The sequence below is a fragment of the Neovison vison genome, chromosome 4 (genome assembly GCF_020171115.1).
Source record: "Neovison vison isolate M4711 chromosome 4, ASM_NN_V1, whole genome shotgun sequence".
NCBI lineage: Eukaryota > Metazoa > Chordata > Mammalia > Carnivora > Mustelidae > Neogale > Neogale vison.
The window spans coordinates 197,827,394-197,847,960 of NC_058094.1; the positions used below are offsets into that span (position 1 = coordinate 197,827,394).

General features: G+C 36.9%; 1 protein-coding gene across 2 annotated transcripts in view; it reads right to left on the reverse strand.

The window, feature by feature from the left end:
- The window catches only part of TFEC (transcription factor EC), a 174,045-nt gene extending 153,922 nt beyond the window's left edge, over positions 1-20,123 (reverse strand). For both annotated transcript variants that reach the window (XM_044246415.1, XM_044246414.1), the window contains exon 1: positions 20,032-20,123. The gene's annotated coding sequence lies outside the window, so the exon portion shown is untranslated. The remainder of the gene's footprint in view (positions 1-20,031) is intronic.
- Between the last annotated feature and the right edge of the window lie 444 nt (positions 20,124-20,567).

A 20,567-nucleotide genomic window follows, 5' to 3' on the forward strand; every position in this document is an offset into this window, starting at 1 on the left:
TTCACCACCCCTTCCAATTTACCCAAAAGCACATACCCTCCCCAATGTCCATAACCCTACCCCCCTTCTCCCAACCCCCCTCCCCCCAGCAACCCACAGTTTGTTTCGTGAGATTAAGAGTCACTTATGGTTTGTCTCCCTCCCTATCCATGAAACAAGATGGGATAGGTAGGGATGAAGGCTACTCTTTATGATAATCAATGAAGTACAACATGAAAGAGAAAAACATCAGTTTAGAGTTTCCCAGCTGGAAGCAGACACAGAAAACACGTTTAATGTACTGAAAACGCTGAGTCTAAATCAAGAAATGAATTGATGTCTTGACAGATTGAATTGTGTACATGACCCCTTGCTGTATATGTTACTGATGTTTCTGTCAGGGAACTGTGCAATCTTGACCAGTGAAATGAGATCTGGGAGTAGTCAGAGAAGTGGGGAAACCCACCTTTCACATTCTTCCAATATATTATCTCTGTCTCTACCTTTTCTACAAACATATCGCAATGCCTTTAACTATAAACTTTAGCACAGGATTATGGAGAAGGAAGAGGCCCAGAGAAAACTGGAGATGAAGGACTCTCAGACACTTTTCCTTAGCGTGGTATTTTGCAAACATGTCTTGATTCACTGATCAAGTTAGCACCTCAGCACAAAAACTCCATGACTATCAGTCATGTGGGTATCTGGATTACTAAATTTGGGTATGCAAAAGGCATGATATAAAAGTTATGAAGCATTAGCAAATGTAATCATGTTAAATGAAATTGGCAGGCAGTCCACTAAAATTTTATAGGATTGTATGATGATTAATTTTTGTGTCAAGTTGGCTAGGCCATGGTGCTCAGTCATTTGGTCAAACACCAGTCTAGATGTTGGTATGTAGGTATATTTTAGATGTGATTAGTATTTAAATTAGTAGACCTTAAGTAAAGCAAATTGCATCCATAATGTAGGTGGGCTTCATCTATTCAATTACTAAGGCCTAAAGAGAAAAGATAGGTTTTCCTAAAGAATATTCAGTTCTGCCTTAAAATCACAACATAGGAACCCTGCCTGAGTTTCCCATCTGTTGGCCTACTCTGCAGAATTCAGTCAGACTCAGAACTGCAACATCGACTCTTGACTTAAAGGTCCAGCCTACCAGCACACCCTACTGATTTCAGACTTGACAGCTCCCACAGTCATGTAAGCCAATTGTTTAAAAATCAGTCTCCTCTCTCTTTCTCTGGAGAAATCTGACAAATACATATAGACTGTATGTAATCCTGGCTAACTACTGCAAAAAAAGTAAAAATAAATACAAATAAAACTGTATTCTAAAAATAATCATGCCAGCAGCCTGGGTGGCTTAGTCAATTAGGCAACCAACTCTTGGATTCAGCTCAGGTCATGATCTCAAGGTCATGAGATGGAGCCCCACATCAGACTCCACCCACAGCAGGGAGTCTCCTTAGAATTCTCTCTCTCCCTCGTCCTCTGCCCTCCCCACTTGTACTTGCTTTCTCTCTCTCTCTCTCTCTCTCTCAAATAAGTAAATCTTATAAATAATAATAATGATGAAGGACAATTGGAAAGCAGGAAAACAGGGACAAATCCCCCCTCACGAGGAAACCACCCTTAAAAGGATTTTATCCTCCCTAGTAGGAGCCCTCCACCCTTTCACAAGTGATAGATTGGTGACAAAAACCTGATCGGATGACAGGCACAGAGAGGGTTAATCAAATTAAAAGAGTCAGCTAACAAGTCCATAAAACCCCCTAGACTTAGAAACTCCTGTGGCCAACCCCTCCGGGGTCCCTCCCTCTTTGGGAGCTTTGTGCAATTGCTTTGCTTTGCTATGACTCAATAAACCTTGCTTTGCTGCCCACCACTCTGTCTGGTCTACCTCCACGTTCTTTAAAGGGGTGTGGCCAAGAAGCATGGCACCAACAGAGAAAAAAATCTTTCAACAGTAAAAATCACCCCAACATTTTCCCCTGACCTTTGGAAATTTTTAATGCTTGTCCTTTCACAACAGTAAATTGTCTGAATGACTTCCGACAGATTCTTCTTCTTTCCTTGGAAATTTACCAGTCCTAAATCTTTTCTCCATAGGCTCTTAACCTTCCACAATGACATTCACCTTATCTTATAATCAAATCCATACTAAGGAGAAAGCTGATATCTATAAATACTACCCTTCCCCTGAGCTATTTGAAGACTGTGACTCCTGTTTTTGCTGTCTGATTATGAAATGGCTAAAACAGTCATCTCTGAGCCACAGCTAAAGAGAGGAGGAAATCGTTTGGTCAAAAAGGTCTGGGCAGCATCCATCAAATCACACCACAGAGGCCACTTCCTTTCGTGCACCCATGTAGAGGATCACAATTACTAGACTCCTATCCAGCAAATGCCCGGAGCTCAATCAATTACAGGCAGTTCTTAGAAACCAAAATATTTCCAATCAGAGATACCAGGACTCAGAAGCCAAAAATAAAGTTTTGATTTGTTAAAGGACCCAGGAGCTCTACTTAGGTATCATGTAGTTTCAGGTCCAGAAACACTCTCAGGAAATAGTTACTTTGGATTAATTTAGATCCAGATATTAGATTGAATCCATAGGCAAATAATGAAGGATAGTCAGAAAAAAGGCAGGCAGGGACAAACCCCACTCCCCTTCTCCCTCTTCTCCACCCCACCCTAAAAGGAAACTATCCTTAAAGGAATTTTACACCATCCTAGAAGGAGCCCTCCACCCTTTCCCATCTGAACAACTACCTGATAGGTAGATGAGTGCATGAACAAAAACCTGATTAGGTGACAGGTGCATGGAGGGTTAATTAGATTAAAATGACCCATCAACAGTCTCATAAAAACCGTTAGACTTTGAAACCCCTGCAGCCACCCACACCGGTCCCCTCCCTCTTCTAGAGCTTTGTACTACTGCTCAATAAACTTAACTATCCTTCAGTAAACTTTGCTTTGCTGCCCATCACTCTTCATGTGGTCTACCTCTTCATTCTTCAAAGCAGCATGACCAAGAACCACAGGCATATAAGGAAAAGAAATACAAATAGACCTGAATTCCTTATTCACATTGTCTCAGAAATATCCATGACAACTTACTAAAACAAGGTAACACTAGAGCAGGCAAAATTTCTCAGGTTGCTGACAAATATAAAATGTAGATTAAAGTGATTCAAGGTTGGTAGTAAACATAAGTTTCTAACATAAGTGAGAAAAATTCACTTTACATATTCCTCAAAAAAGTATCAGTTGATGCTTCAAAACTGACTCACAGTGAAAAATCACCAAACATGGAAGGGTTAAATAACTAGAGGTGAGAAACAAGATATAAATCAGGAAACTGCCAAATAATATTTTCGGAGGGTTTCTCTTCTAATAATCATAAGAAGCGTGCAAAATGAGTTTACTTGATAGAGTTAAATAACTGGAAAAGACTATTATGAAGTACAGTGGCAGAAGAAGGGATCATGGAAAATGACAGATATTTGAAAAGGAAAAAATTAAAAATTTTTAAATGAGGGAACATAGTAACAAGAACTATGGATGCAAAGTTTGGATTATACAACAGATTATACAAAAATGAAGAGAAATTTGTGAATTCTGAGACATATATGAATAAATTACTCAAAATAGAATTCAGAGAACCAAGACTGAAAATCAATAAAGTTAAGAGACATGAAAATAGAGAGTCTAACATATGTCTATTAATTGGAGTCTCAGAAATTAATGAGAGAAAAAATGTAGAAGAAATATTTGATGTGACAGTGGTTGAGATCTTTCCTGATATGATGAGATACAGAGGAACCTCAATAAGTCTCAATCAGAATTAATGAAAAACACCATACTCAGACATATTGTAATGAAGCTACAAAACATCAGAGAAAAAAAGAGGTCCTTAAAACATCCCAAGGAAAAAGATAGATTTGCTGAAAGGAAAAATTTGACTGGTGGCTGATTTCTTAATGACAATAATGGAAGCCAGAAGATTGATAAATGATAACTCCAAAATACTGAGAAAAACTAGCTGTCAATGTAGCATCCTACACCCCATGAAATTATCCCATTCAATCATTCATTCAACAAAATGTATTGTTCATATACTATGTTAGACAGTGATTAGAATCTACCAAAAATTGACCAAAAAATTCCTACTTTTCTGGAATTTATGTTCCAACAGAGAGAAACAATCAATAAATAATAACCATAATAAATAAGGAAAGTATTCTGTGAAAACAGTAGACCAGGGGACTGAAAAGACAGAGGTTAATAAACTTAAATGGGCTGTCAGAATAGAATTCATGAAAAAGGTGAGATTTGATTTTCTGGGAATGCAAGCTGGTGCAGTATGGAAGTTCCTCAAAAAGGTGAAAATAGAGTTAACCTATGACCTAGAGATTGCACTATTGGATATTTACCCTAAAGATAACAAATGGAGTGATCAGAAAGGGTATCTGTACCCCAATGTTTATAGCAACAATGTCCACAAGAGCCAAACTATGGAAAGAGCCCAGATGTCCATCACAGATGAATGGATAAAGAAGATACGGTACACACACACACACACACACACACACACACACACACACACACGGAATATTACACAGCCACAAAAAATGAAATATTGCCATTTGCAACAACATGGATGGAACTACAGGGTATTATGCTAATTGAATTAAGTCAAACAGAGAAAGACAATTATCATATGATCTCACTGATATGTGGAATTTAAGAAACAAGGCAGAGGATCATAGGGGAAGAGAGAAAAAAATGAAGCAAGATGAAGCCCCAGAGGGAGACAAAGCATGACAGACTCTTAATCTTAGAAAACAAACGGAGGGTTCCAGGAGGGGAGGGCAGTAGGGGGGTGGGATAACTGGGTGATGGAACATTAGGGAGAGTATGTGTTGTGATAAGTGCTGGGTATTATATAAGACTGATGAATCAAGGGTGCCTGGGTGGCTAATTAAGCCTCTGCCTCTGACTCAGGTCATGATCTCAGAGTCTTGGGATTGAGCCCAGCATTGAGCTGTATGCTCAGCAGGGAGCCTGCTTCCTCCCTTTCTCTGCCTGCCTCTCTACCTACTTGTGATCTCTCTCAAATAAATAAATAAAATCTTAAAAAAAAAAAGGCTGATGAATCACAGACCTATACCCCTGAACCAAATAATATATTGTATGTTAATTTAAAAAAAAAGAACTTTTTTACTCAGTGAAATAGGGAACGGAGGGCAAGAAGTGTGTGCAGTTGCACACTTGATATTTTAACTGGATCACATTGACTACTGACTACTATGTGAAAATATGTGGCTGGAGGTGGTGACAAAGAAGAAAACCAGTTATGAGACTTTGAAGTAATTTGGGCTCAAGATAAAGATGCTTCAGACTAGAGTGAGAGCAGGGGAGTGGTAAGACATGGCTAGACTCTGGATTTATTGTGGATATAGACAATAGAATTTCCTGCTAGATTGGTAAGAGGAATCAAGATTACTAAAACATTCTATCTGAGCTACTAAAAAAGGGGGGAGGTCATTAATCTGCCTTGTGGCTATGGTTGAAGCAGCTTAACAGAAAGAGGGAAGATATTGGAAATTAGGTTTGGACATGCTGACTTTGAAACATCTATTAATATCAATGTGGAGCTGTTGAATAGGAAGTTAGATAATTTCTTTTTTAATTAACATATAATATATTATTTGTTTCAGGGGTACAGGTCTGTGATTCATCAGTCTTACACAATTCACAGCACCCACCATAGCACAAACCCTCCCCAAAGTCCATCACCCAGCCACTCCATCCCTCCTATCCCCCTCCATTTCAGCAACCCTGTTTGTTCCCTGAGATTAAGAGTCTCTAATGGTTAGATAATTTCATCCAGAGTTCAGGAGAAAGATCTTCACTAGAGATATAAACTTGGGAGTCATTGGCATATGGATGGCAATTAAAGGCAAAACACTGGACAAGATGACCAAGAGATGGAGTGTGAATATAAAAGAGAAATGGACCACGTGTTGACTAGGGAAATTTCAGCTGGTTAGGGAAATGAAGAGAAATGGGCACAAAACACTGAGAGAGAGTAATCCAATCCATGTGAGAAGGAAAACCAAAAGAGGTATTGTATGGCCACGTCAAGAAAATATATTAAAGGAATGATGGTGTCCAATGCTGCTGATAGTGGACTGTGATGGAAACTGAGAATTCAGCATTGGATTTAGTCACTGAACCTTTAAAAAAGTGATTTGGAAAATTAGTGGTGTGCAAACCCAATTGGATAGTTGAATAGAATAATTGAAAGAAGTAGAAACAGGCTTTAAAGAATAATCATTTCAAGGAGGTTTGCTGCAAAGGGAAGCAGAGAAATATTGTGGTAGCTGACCATGCAAATAAGGACAAAAACTTTTCAGAAATACATGGGAGAAATAAGAAGATGCTGTCTGTTGATGAGACAGTCCTCTAGAAAACAAACAGTGATTGTGCAGAAGAAAGAGGAAAGAATTGCTGGAGGAGATGATAAAAGGAATGGGGACAAGCACACACTGGAAAACTTGATTTTAGGCGGGACGTGGTGAGTCATCTCAAGTTTCAGTCAGAGCAGCAGAGTGTAGGTACGGTGGTGCTGGGTGCCTCTGCATGTTCTCTTCTAAGGACTTCAATTTTTTTCACTGAATAGAAAGCAAGATCATCAGCCGAGGCTTACACTGGAAAAGAGAGTGTAGGAGGTTGGAAAAAAGAAGAACCAAAAAACTGGTTTCAAGCATTTTTCCAAAATGAGGATGAAATAAACTCATTTTGCAGACAGACACATAAAAATTGATAGTTTACTATTAACATACACTCACTAAAGGGATTAGGAAGAAAATGATCTGAAAAGCAAGATCTGAAGGGCTGAAAATGAATGGTGAGCACAGAAGTAGTTAGTAAGCAGTTAAATCTAAACAAGCATCTAAATAAATCAAAAACAATAATTCTAATTTGGGGGATTACAATAATGTTTAATTATAAAACTGTGTAAGAATAACATGCAAGGGAGGAGTGGGTATGATTAGTGTGTGTGCGTGTAAGTTTGAGCACCATTTCTCAAATTGCAGCTGTGAACATAGACTTTAAGAATTACTTTTAAATAATACTGGGGCTCCTGGGTGGCTCAGTGGATTAAAGCCTCTGCCTTCGGCTCAGGTCATGATCTCAGGGTGCTGGGATAGAACCCCGCATCGGGCTCTCTGCTCAGCAGGGAGCCTGCCTCCTCTTCTCTCTCTGCCTGCCTTAGCCTACTTGTAATCTCTGTCTGTCAAATAAATAAATCAAATCTTAAAAAAAAAAATAATTACTTCTAAATAATATTTCATTTGATGTAATATTTGGTGATAGCTTCAAATAACAACAAAAGAAATGCACTTTTTTTTCTCTAATGGTCCCAGTACTTGCATTCAACACCCAACTAAACAAAACAAAAATTCAGACAACTTTTCAGTTTGTAGACAGTAGAGAACTCCAAGAATCATTACCAAACTTGGCAATTCACCATGACCTCCTCAAGCATTTTGCCTTGCAGCTAGGTAATAGGCATCCATACTACAATCTCTTTCTTTTTTTTTTTTAAGATTTTGTTTATTTGTTTGACAGACAGAAATCACAAGTAGGCAGAGAGGGAGGCAGAGAGAGAGAGATGAAGGGAGGCAGGCTCCCTGCTGAGCAGAGAGCCCGATGTGGGGCTCAATCCCAGGACCCTGGTATCATGACCTGAGCCGAAGGCAGAGGCTTTAATGCACTGAGCCACCCAGGTGCCCCTATAATCTCCTTTATGACAGCCAATGTGTACAGAATACAGACCAAACAGAAAAGCTTCCTTCTCCCTATCTTGATTCTCCATCAGGTAAATTAATTCTCAAAAGTACAAGTTTGTTTCTTTTGGCTCTTAAAGTCTAAATTATTACACAGTTCAACACACCAAAACATTTTTCTTGCTTAATCTACAACTTTTTTGTTATACTTTGTTTATTCTTATAGTTTTACTACTGGTCTTCTGTTACTTAAAATTGCTTAATGTTAGTCCAAAGACCTTATTTCTGTTAAAGTTCCTCTTCCTGGGGTAGTGGAACTATGACTGGCCATTCTCAATTTCACTCATTTTTAAGATTTCCAATAATATGCATGAATTATTTTTATAATAAAAAGAATTAAATCTGTTTTAAATTAAAAGTCAGGGAATAAATTGTATTATGCCTTCTGGGACATCTAATATAATATTGAATACAAGTAATGTAATGATTCCAGGCCTGCTTGTCATTCAACTTTCTTTGGAGTCACTAGAACTAGACTCAGTGGCCTTAAAGAAAAAAAATCCACAACCTATCTCCTTGCTCAACAATGAAACCATAGCAATCACATGGTAATATATGACACAGTTAAGAATATTAAATAAAACCACCACAACCACAACAACAACAACTCTGGCATCTATATTATAGAATATGTTTGCATTTTTATTGTAATAGTGCTTTCTTGTTGAGTGTATAGTTAGGGGAATACTATTTTAATACTTTGCTGAGTGGAAGTGAAACTAACATTTAAAAATTCATGAGAAGAATTTTTGTGTTCTTATATTAGCATTCAGAGGCAAAGTAAGGGTGATTGGAAGACATGTGAGTGTGACTCAAACTCAAATTATATTTGTTCATACAGAAATAAAGCCCTTGTGATATATGGCTTTGTTTTGACTCAAAACTTAATTTGTTAAACATTCATTTTGAGATGCATCTCATTTAGATCAGTATAATTAATCATATAAAATCAAAATTTGAGGTTTTAAAACTATAAATTCTAAATATAATTTTATTCAAACTGCAATATTTCCATTACTCTCCTTTGAAAATAATGCAGTGGGCTGCATTATTTGAGCAAGTTGCAGGTAGGATTTCATAATACTGTATCAGTAGCATATGAAAATGAATAAATATATGAGAAAGTCTGAATTTCTTTTGGAAGTTTGCTTGATCAATCTTTGTTAATTCAAAATAGATTTCTCTAACATTAATCTGAAAAGAGAATATTCTCTTTTGATACTAGCTTTTGAAATTTTTGTTCTCCAGTTAAATTTTTCTTCTTATCCTAATAGTGGTTTTTTTTCCTCTCTGAGAATGAAAATCTGTTACAATGGAATTTTCTTTCATTCAGCAGGACAAATACACTTATCTCTTACATAATTATATAACTTTTCATAATGAGATTTACCTTTTAGTGGATGAAATAGTAAATGAATACCTCGAGTTTGAGATAACATGAAATGGCCAATTTAATTAGTTCCTAAGATAATAACAAAATCTGAACTGATTTGTTTCACTGGATTTTAAAATTTTTGTTCACAGAGACATTCATGCTAATTTGGTAAGCACCTTGGACTTCAACAAAGATTAAATTCCTGAAATTTTTTTCATTCCTTCCTAATGTAGGAAGTAATAATTCAAACATAAACATAGCTCTCTTTATGGTCATTTTCTTAAAACATGTATTAAAACCTTTCCAAATGATGGTGCAGAATAACGTTCAGATACCAAGTGTACCTAGATTAAATTTTAAATTTAAAAGATGACATTTAGGGGGTATCTGGGTGGCTCAGTCAGTTAAGCGTCCAACTCTTGGTTTTGGCTCAGGTCATGATCTCAGTGTCGCGAGATGGAGTCCCACAACAGGTTTCATGCTCTGTGGGGAGTCTGCTTGAGATTCTCTCCCTTTCCCCCTTCCTCTGCCTTCCCCCTGCCACTTATGTGCATGCTCTCTAAGATAAATAAATACATCTGTTTTAAAAAAAAGGTATTTAGGAACAATGTGGGCAGGACCTTTAGTTTGGCAAAAAAAAAAAAAAAAAAAAATCAAGAAGCTCCACTGCCAGCCAAGATAGAGGACCAAGAACTAGATTTTCACCCATACCTTAAACAACTAGAAAAAGTCAAACAAAATATTTTCAAACATTGAACAACAGGCAGCAGAGAGCAATGCCTCCCTGAGAGAAGGGAAATAAACTAGGTAAGTTCTATGATTGTTTCAGTTCATTACCTGGGAAGAATTTTCAAACTTCAGTCACAGGGAGAGGAAATCCCAACAGAGCCCAGCATTCTCTCTGAATTGAAGAGACAGAAATGAGGATCTGGGAAGGTCATGACAGAATTTGCAAGACAGAGTATCAGAGCAGAGAGAGCTACAAGAGGGAGCTCCTGCAATCTACAGAGGGTCTCCCAGAGTCCTCAGCTTAACGCTAATCAGAGCATATGTATAAGCAAACTACCTTTTGGCTGAGCAATGCACTACTGGAAGGGAGTAGAAGGAACAATTTCCAGCAATCATACAAAGTTGGGAATGGTTCACATTTCCAAGAACCAGAGATAAGAAACATCATAATGCATAGGGCATGTGTCAAGCAGGTACTCAGAAGATATTGCCCGACTTACAGGGACAAATTAGCCTTTGACTCAAGACTACTCTAATTCCATTTGGCAAAGATTAAACCTAGTTGTGAAAGAATCAAAATGTTTCCAAGCAACTAAGCAAAGCTCAAAGTGTTTTTAAAATTACTAAGAGTGCCACCACTCATGATGCTTGGTATCCAATCAAAAATCATCAGGCATACAAAGAAGTAGGAAAATATGGCCAATAACATGGGGGAAAAATCATTCAAAAGAAATGACCAATAAACACCTCAAATGACAGCAACAGGAAAAAGCCATTAAATAGCTGCTATGGAGTACCTGGGTAGCTCAGTTGGTTAAGCATCTGCCTTCCGCTCAGGTCATGATCCCAGAATCCTGGGATGGAGCCCCATCTGGCTCCCTGCTCAGCAGGGAGTTGACTTCTCCCATTCCTTCTCCCCATCCCACCTATCCATGAGCTCTCTCTCTCTTTCTCAAATGAATAAATTTAAAAATCTAAAACAAAACAAAAGAAAACAAACAAAACAACAAAAAAAACAGCTGCTATAGCCATATGCCTCATGTTCAAGAAGGTAAAGGAAAGAAAGCATAAACCTATTAAATAGGTTTTTGAATATTTTAAAAGACCTAAATCTAAATTCTAGAAAAGGAAAATATAGTATCTAAAATGAAAATTTCATTGGATAACATAAATCTTAGCTAGGGAACTGCAGAAGCTTTCAAACCAGTAAAAACCAATAAGCTGGATAAATAGCGCAGATATTCCTTATCATTCAGGTAAACAATGATGATGATCTTGTTATTTTCTTTTTTTGATGTCACAGTTGCTGTTACTCATTTTGTGTTTTGCATTCTTACTCTGATCATTTGCTTTGCCAGTAGTGATTATTAGTGATTAGTAATTGGGCAAAGAAAAAACCAAAGCCCCTATTTCTTCATTGCTGTAGCAAACAAAACAAAATTTATAATGAAGGGGGGGAATGCACTAGATAGGATTAACAGCAGATTCAATATTACATAAGAAATAATTAGTGAATTTAAAGACACAACAATAGAAAAGATTCAAAATTAGACTAATGGAAAAAGTATGAAAAAACACAAATGAACTGTGAGACAACTTCAGATGAATTAATATACATGTAATTGGAGTCTCAAAAGGAGAGGGTAAACAAGAAGTGTTTCCTAAAATTTTAAAATGTTGCTACATTTTAAAATCTTGGGTTGGTGGCGCATCCTTTAAACAGAGAATTAGATGAAACCATAAGGAGAGAAGAATGATCCTGCCCTACCATAACGGTAAAGAACACAGTGTCTACTGAACATTGCCTTGAAACAGACTTAGAAAGACTGTCTTTTAATCTTAGTTATGAGTATTGAGGTATAGTGGCCACTTTTCACTTAATGACAGTGTTGCTACTTCTGAAAAAAAAAAGAAAAATCTTCCTTAGTTAATACATATACTAGAGTGTCCCATGAGGTATAAGGGCTAGATGGATAAAGCAGTTAAGACTTAGGCAGAACACTCAAATAAATAAATAAAATCTTTAAAAAAAAAAAAAAAAAGACTTAGGCAGAACAAAATTTTCTAAGCTCTGAAACCATCATGAACACACTTCTTTTTTTTCCTCTCTCTCACCTCTATCCTTCACTATTTTTAGATAGAGGACTTATTTCTTTTGGTAAATCGTGGAGTTCCTATTCACATTGCTGTTGGAAGGAGCACATTACTAAGTTTTGGTGAAAATCATGACTCTTATAAGTATAATGGAAATGACAATATTGATTCATACATTTTTTTTTCATTCATTCAAAATCTTCAGTGGGCTAGGAACTATGAAATGTGTTGGAAATATATTAGTTAATAAGGAAGCCACAACACTGACCCACAGAAGTTACACTGCCTAGAAAGATTAGCATTACCCTGATAACAGCATTAATTAATATAATTATTCAGTATACTAACATTGTGTGCCTTAGCTCCATGTCTTTCTTCTATATTCTGTGCTCTCACATAGGGGTCCAGGGACCTCTATAAACTATATTATCCAGAATCCCTTGTCAACTGATCTTCAGTTAGTTTTGGCCAATGAGAGGCATTCATACAAAATTGGAAGACGGTAGGAGAGGAGAAGTCATGGCTCTCCCCCCTCCCTTGGATATTGTTCTTCTCTCTTTGCCTTGTGATGGTATCTCTCAAAGTGGCTACGACCTTTTAGGGGTCCCATCCTTGGCCCTGATTTCCCCACTTCAGTTATACTAGCCCATGCAACATCATCCTCTTTGGCAGTTGTGGAGCCCTGCTAGGAACTCTGACAACTCACAAACACAGTCTGGGTTACCTCACAGTCCCAGTCTGGGTTACTTCACCCTACTTTTACATTTCCAGAGGGTACCCCACAAATCTAGCATCTCCAATATCAATGTTAATAGGTCCCTGTTCAATAGAAAAAGACACCAGGGTGTAGAATCAACCCTTCCACCATTTGCATAACTAATTCTTTCTATTAAATTCACTCTTTTTGAAAGACTTAGTATGATTTCTTTTTCTTTGACTGATATGCTTATCATTTTGATTAATGCCAAATATGTGGTCGAATGAACATATATAATTGGGGATCTACTCTATAGTGAATCAGACAGTTTCCTGGAGGAATTAATACTTAAATTAAGAACTGGAGTATGAATAGAAGTTAAACAAGTGAAGGGAAGCAGCCATAGCCATGAGGTCAAACATCACATTATTTAAGGTATCGAAGAAGGACTACATTCTACAAAATGCAATTGCTTGCTCTATGGCTGACATATTTCCATGTTGTACTTCTTACTGTGTCACTGAACCTACAACAAGCCTGTCAGGGTCTACCTCAAAAGACTAGTTAAAAGATTTGCTTTATCTTGTTCTATTGTGATTCTATTAAACTCAGCAATATTTTTGCTTTTAACCAAAACTAATGTCTTCACAGGATTGGAAGAACATTTCTGATGAGAAATGTCCAGCTTTTAAAAACGTCTCATTTGCCATTCCCAGCATCTCCCAAGCATGTTTCCCACCTCGCCACCATCAAGGCACACATTTAATCGAAAATCCTAACATGTCAAAAAGATTAGATTAGCTGACTGAATAAATGGTTCTATCTTTCCATCTTTTTTTTTTTTAAGATTTATTTATTTATCAGAGAGAGAGGGAGAGAGAGTGAGCGAGCACAGTCAGACAGAATGGCAAGCACAGGCAGAAGCAGAAGCAGGCTCCCTGCTGAGCAAGGAGCCCGATGTGGGACTCGATCCCAGGACGCTGGGATCATGCCCTGAGCCGAAGGCAGCTGCTTAACCAACTGAGCCACCCAGGCGTCCCTTTCCATCTTTTATATAACATTCCTTGTGACATGGCTGTCTAATTAAAATGTAGCTTACCAATAAAATAAAACTCCCCGTTCTCCCCAACTCTTAGATCAGTATTATTGAGTTTTTTTTCTTTTTCCTCAGGCTCTGATATGGCCTGGAACCATGTTATTACTGATTCTGTCATACTTTGTTCATTAGGCAGGTTTTTTTGTGTGTGTGCTAAAAGTTTTCAGTTTTTAAAAAAATATTGGATTAAAATATTATTTGTCTTGATTTCTGAATTTGTTGGTGCTCCCTTAAATTTTGCACCTGAGGCAAGTACCTGTCTCTCCTACCCTAATCCAGACCCTATAGCTCTTGTTGCTCCCTGAAGGAACTTCAGCCAATACTGGAGGCAGAATGGGACAACTGTCTATATGGCCCCAGAGGCTTCCCTTCAGTGGGATGACAAGAACTACTAAGAGGAGAGAGAAAATTTTCTTACAGCAGAATGAAGGGCAATTGCCCACATTTGCATTAACAAGTTTGAATATTAGATATTATCATTTTTGAAACTCATTATTTATTTATAAAAACTAGGAACTGAGGCATCTAGGTGGCTCAGTCAATTAAGTGTTCAACTCTTGATTTTGCTTAGGTCATAATCTCAGGGTAATGAGATCGAGTTCTCATTGGACTCCATGTTGGGAGTGGAGTCTGCTAACAATTCTCTCTCTCTCTCACCCCTTATCCTTCCGCCCCTCCCCCATTCCTTCTCTCTTTCCCTCTCTTTCTAACATAAAGCAATTAATCTCTTTTAAAAATGGGTAATCTGAGGGGTGCCTGGGTGGCTAAGTGGGTTAAAGCCTCTGCCTTGGGCTCAGGTCATGATCCCAGGGTCCTCAGATCGAGCCCTGCATCGGGCTCTCTGCTCAGTGGGGAGCCTGTTTCCTCCTCTCTCTCTCTGCCTGACTCTCTGCCTGCTTGTGATCTCTGTCTATCAAATAAATAAATAAAATCTTTCAAAAAAATGGGTAATCTGAGAGATACACTTCAAAAAGAAAAATCTGTTTTAAAAATTACTTCAACTTTTTATCGGTCCTAAGATTACAATTCTAATATAATAATCAACCCACAATTAGCAAGACATTTAAAAGATAGAAAATGAGATATTAAAAGTCAGAGAAATATTTAATTTCACATCTGCTTCCCCACAACTGCACCCACCCTCACTCAGCCTTGAATCTTCAAATAGTTTGGCCCACATAGAAATCGTAACATGTTTTTGTAGTTCTCTCTTTATTATGATTCTCTAGAATTTCTGCTTGACTTCTCAAGCGCTTAATTTTATGTCTCCTAAGTGTAGTCCACTTATGACATCTTCCATGTCCATGTTAATAGGCCTCAGTTTACTAGGAAAGGAATCCAGGATGTAAAATCTAGTCAGGTCTCCTAACGGTTCCTTGTTTGTGCTTGGAAAAGGCATATAGGTCTCCATTTCCTCATCTCCAAAATGAATGTTTGAGACTAAAAGGTTATTAACAAATTTTCCATTTTCACATCCTATGATCAAGTAATTCTCCTCTATATACACATGTTAGACAATATGGAAGACTTGGCTTCTGTTGGCCTTAGAGGCCTTCTCTTTTCATCTCCACATTTGTGTGTAATACCAAACTTTATTCTGAAGTATCTTGAACTAATATTGCTCACTTAGAAAATAATTTGGCGATTTCAAAGAACGAGTTTTGATTTCATATATCAGGCCTCCGTCATGTCTCTAATGATCTTTCCTATACTTTTTCATGTCCTATTTTCATATCATAATCCCTAAAATTTCCTGTCTAGGAAAGCTTTCCTTTCACATGCACAAAATTTGCAAGCAGGTGGAAAGAGCTAGCATCTTGCTGCCCAAAGTTGTTTGTTTGTTTAATATATTTTCTAAGTCTTTATTTATTTGAGAGAGAGAGAGCGAGCATGAGAAGGGGAAGGTTTGGAGGGAGAAGCAGACTCCCTGCCAAGCAGGGAGCCTGATGTGGGACTCGATCCCAGGACTCTAGGATCACGACCTGAGCTGAAGTCAGTTGCTTAACCAGCTGAGCCACCCAGGCGCCCTGCCCACAGTTATTAACAATCATTCCTTTTTCTCTCTATTTCTTTCTCACCATTTTCTTCTTTTTTCTTCCTTAGCTCACTTTTCCCATTTTTTTCTTCTTTTTCTCTGTCATTAGTTTCCCTAACAACAGTTAAGAAGATACTAGATGTTCAGAACAAACAAGGAAATTAAAGTAACATTACATATCAAATTTTTTTCAATAGTATACATATATACTTACTATAATCAGTGTAAATGGCATAGCACAGTAAAGAAAACATAGTCCATAACTCAAATGGGTTAGTGACCACACACGATACTGTGGTGATAAAAGATACTTAAAAGGCATTGACCAGTGGTTTTTCTTTTTCTTTTTTTTTTTTTTGTTTGTTTGTTTGTTTGTTTGTTGGGGGGAGGAAATCAGGATACAGAGGGAAAACAAGAAATAAGACAGTAAGTGTAGGGATGGGACTGACTAGGAAATGACAAATGCAAGAATACTCCAAATAACTCTCCCTGACTCTCCCCTCTTTTTGAATGTTTGGTTCCTTCTTCTTAGAAACCTCACCTGTGGGGCACCTGGGTGGTTCAGTGGTTAGGCCTCTGCCTTCAGCTCAGGTCATGATCCCAGGATGCTAGGATTGAGCCCTGCATAGGGCTCTCTGCTCAGCAGGGATCCTGCTTCCCTTCCTCTCTTTCTCTGCCTGCCTCTCTGCCTACTTGTGATCTCTGTCAAATAAATAAATAAAATCTTAAAAAAAAGAAAAGAAAAGAAACCTTACTTGGGCACCCCATACTGAATTGTTCATTCCCTCCTGTTTTCTCACTTAGATTCTAATATAATTTCACACTAACTTCTATTACACTGAAAGGCATTAATTCATTTGTATATCTATTGTCTCCCTTCCCACTACATACCAGTATCCTTGAGGACATGTCTATATTATCCAACTCTGAATTCTTTGTCTGGCACATATCAGGTACCTAGTTTTAAATTCTATGTCCCCTATTTGTTCACATAAACACAACACGTTTTAAAAATGTTTTCCTAAGCCACAATCTCCTCGTTTATAAAATTAGGAAAATACTACTTCAGAATTAAAGTGAAATAGCTAAGGTTGAACTTTTCTTTCTATTTTATTTTATTTATTTGACAGAGAGAGAGAGAGAGAGAGAGAGAGAGAGAACAAGTAGGCAGAGAGAGAGGGGGAAGCAGGCTCCCCACTGAGCAGAGAGCCCGATGTGGGGCTCAATCCCAGGACCCTGGGATCATGACCTGATCTGAAGGCAGAGGCTTTAACCCACTGAGCCACCCAGGTGTCCCAGGTTGAACTTTTCTTAAGCACTGGAAAGTTAACAAAAATTTTGGTTTTAAAGGCTCAAGTTTTGAAAGATACTAAAGTGGATTCTGTAAGAAAGAAAAGCTGATGAAGCAGCAAATGACCTGATCCCTGGCAGATAGATTCTTGAGGTTTGGTGTTTGGTGAGACAAGAGGGCAGCAAGTTGTACAGTGTGAGACTGAAACTCAGAGGTGGCAGGCCTCCCACAGAGACCGGAAACAGTTGAGCACTGAAAGCAACTTCCTTCCAATGGACCACTGCAGACAACAGAGTCTCCACAATGTTGTTCCTGAAATGTGCAAATCCGAAAGCAGCCCAAAGCACTATGAAGGAGCCACAAAACAACTGATGCTAGATTTGGTGAATGCAGATCTAAATTTAGTTTCATTTTCCCCTGCAGAGTAATACAGCAGCTCTTGTCTTTCCTGCATTTTCAAGCAGTACCTATGGACTCACAAAATCTAACCATCTGAGGTTTCCGGTCAGTGTGACGGGGAGCACTACAATACAGAGCCAGGGACTGGCTGGGGGAGCTGCACAGGAGGTGCTTTTTCAGAAGAGCAGACTGTTCTCACTAGAAAAATAGCTCTGTGGTTTCTATTCTGAGCTGGGGAAGAATGCACTAATCTCACCTGAAGACTGTTTGGGGAAGATTTTAGTCAACAGCTAACATTTTGGAAATTATTTCCAAAGTTTTTAAAACGTATTCTCTAGAAGTAGCACTGTGTTAAACTACCCATAGCAGATCTCAGAAAGTCTTTATTATATATTAAGATACTTAAGTGGTTTCAGTATATTCCCTTTTCCTATATTTTTCCACACACATTTAAAATGCTTCTCCATTTTCTACATTCATATTTATCTTTCTAATAATGAGTGTGGCTCACACTCATTACCATTACCCACTGTATGTGTTATAACATTCTTCTAAGAAATAACAATAGTGCCACTGGAATTTTGGGGTTTGACTATAAATCAAAAAAGGAAATTCTATGAAGTCTATGAATGGGTAAAGGTCATAAGCAAATCAACTGAAAAATACATCTAAAATTCAATCCTGTATCTGTCACCTGAGTATATCTCTGAGTCTGTCACCAGTATAACACTATGAAAAGATATTTCTGGAGATACCTGGGTGGCTCAGTAAGTCAAGCATCTGACTTGGGCTCAGGTCATGATCTTAGGGTCCTCAGCGGGGAGTCTGCTTGTCCCTCTCCCTCTGCCAATCCCCCCCAGTCCTGTGCATGCTCTCTCTCATACATAAATAAATTTTTAAAAAGAAAAAAAAATATTTCTGACCCATTTCACAGCCTATCAAATATTTTTTTAATGATTATTTCTTTACTTTGTTCTGTATTTTCAGTGAGAAATAGCAACTAAAACTCTACCTTTACATGAGAATTATGGACAAGAAAAGAAATAGCTAACGTGAGTAAATCAAATTATTTAGTTGTATGAAAAATTGTGCAAACCTCTGAAGTACGTATTCCTTCTTCTTGTTGGCCTCATGTAATTTAAGCAACTAAATATATCTCTAGCTGAATTTAACAAATTCACATCCTAATAATGCTTTCTAAGCGATTTATTTTCTATTTTTTTCAAATTCTGACACAATTCCCCCCAAAAGTGAAAGGTAGCTAAAGAAAATTTTACTGATATCCAAGGGGAAAATTTTTTGAGTTCTGAGCTATAAAAATATTTTGTGAAGTTCTGTGCAGTCTTTGTTTAAAATGGGCAATAATGGATAAGCAGTTATATTTTTTCTTTCTTTTGTGATAGCATACACCTGTAAAAATATAATTATAATGTCATACTATAACAACATAATTTCTATTTTATAGTATTTCTCAAATCCCTATTAATATATGTGAGTTGAAGGTCTTTGCTTAATTGTACTTGCTTTTTTTTAATATTTGCTCATATTAAAAATATGAAGTAGCAAAAAGTTATAATCAAATATTCTTTCATTTTTGCCCCTAAAACACTATAAATTGTGCGAATTTATTTATTTGTTACATTGTTTATCATGCTTTAACAATAAAGAAAGTCAACCTTACAAATATGATTTGAATAATCCATATTTAATATCATTCATATCTAATTCAAGTGATTTATTTATTTTAACAGTTTTCATTTTTATAGAACTCATTTCTCCCCATGCAAGGGCTTCCTGAATGCTATTCAATGTGATAAATGATATGAGCACTAAACTGCAAGTACATTTACTGCAGTGGATACTGAGAGGTGTCTCAAATTAAATTACAAAATTCAAACCTAGCCTCACTTTAAGGAAATATAATTGTCAAAATTTCACATTTATAATGCATCAAAAACATATCAATAAAATGACTTCCTTATCTGTGCTTTTTAAAAAATTAGATGATTGATAGATGATAGATATATAAACATTTCTTACATCATATATATTATAATCATGTCTTCAATGAATTCTTTGTAACACATATATTTTATAAAATGAGAAAACATATTCATTCCAGTTCTGTATGGATTTTGGCAAAATTTGAAGCCATTTCTGCACAGTCAAAAAAGAATAATGTTTAGAAGTCTCACATATCAGTTCTTCAATTCCCCATTTCCTTTTTCTTCTATCAAATTTATACTGAATGAAACCTTATAATAAAATGTGACCAATAATTTAAAAAACAGCATTAAAAATTTTATCTATTTCTAACTTATAAAGCAAAATGTAAGTTAAAGTTTAAATGTTTATAAGACTTAAACATGTAAAATTAAGTTGAAATTTAGAGTTATGTGTTTTCAAGCCCTGGATATAAGTAATTTCATATCTTATTGTTCTAATTAAATAACATAGAGGAAAAAAATTACCTTTGGTAATGGCTCAGGAGCATAATCTTTAAGAGTCAATCTCTCCATTTGCTTTTTATGTACTGTAAGCATTACAGCTCTGTGTACTCCGATTTCTCTACGTGTTCTCCTTCTAAGTGAGACTGAGCTAGATAAACCATGATTTAGTTCCTCTTTTTGGCATTACATTCATTTCTCATATTCCTAACTATAATGTTAAAGAGAGTGAGTAATATTTAACAGATCACGATTTGAACAATTTGCAGTTACAAAAAAAAAAGCCCAATTCTTTTTTCCCCCCTCTATCAAAAACCTTATTATTTTATCAATAACTATCTGTATAGAAATGAAAGTTAAAAGTGATGAGTTAAAAAACTGAGAAGCAAGGACAAATTTCAATGTGTAATAAGGGGACAAAATTACTACTGATGGAGAAAGGCTCCTGGGAGAAGATAAATGGTTTCTCTGTCATCATCATCTGGGTTCAGTTTCCCTGGATGTTACAAGACCCTTCCAGAGAAGTCAACAGTTAAACACAAGTAGGAGATACAGTCTCA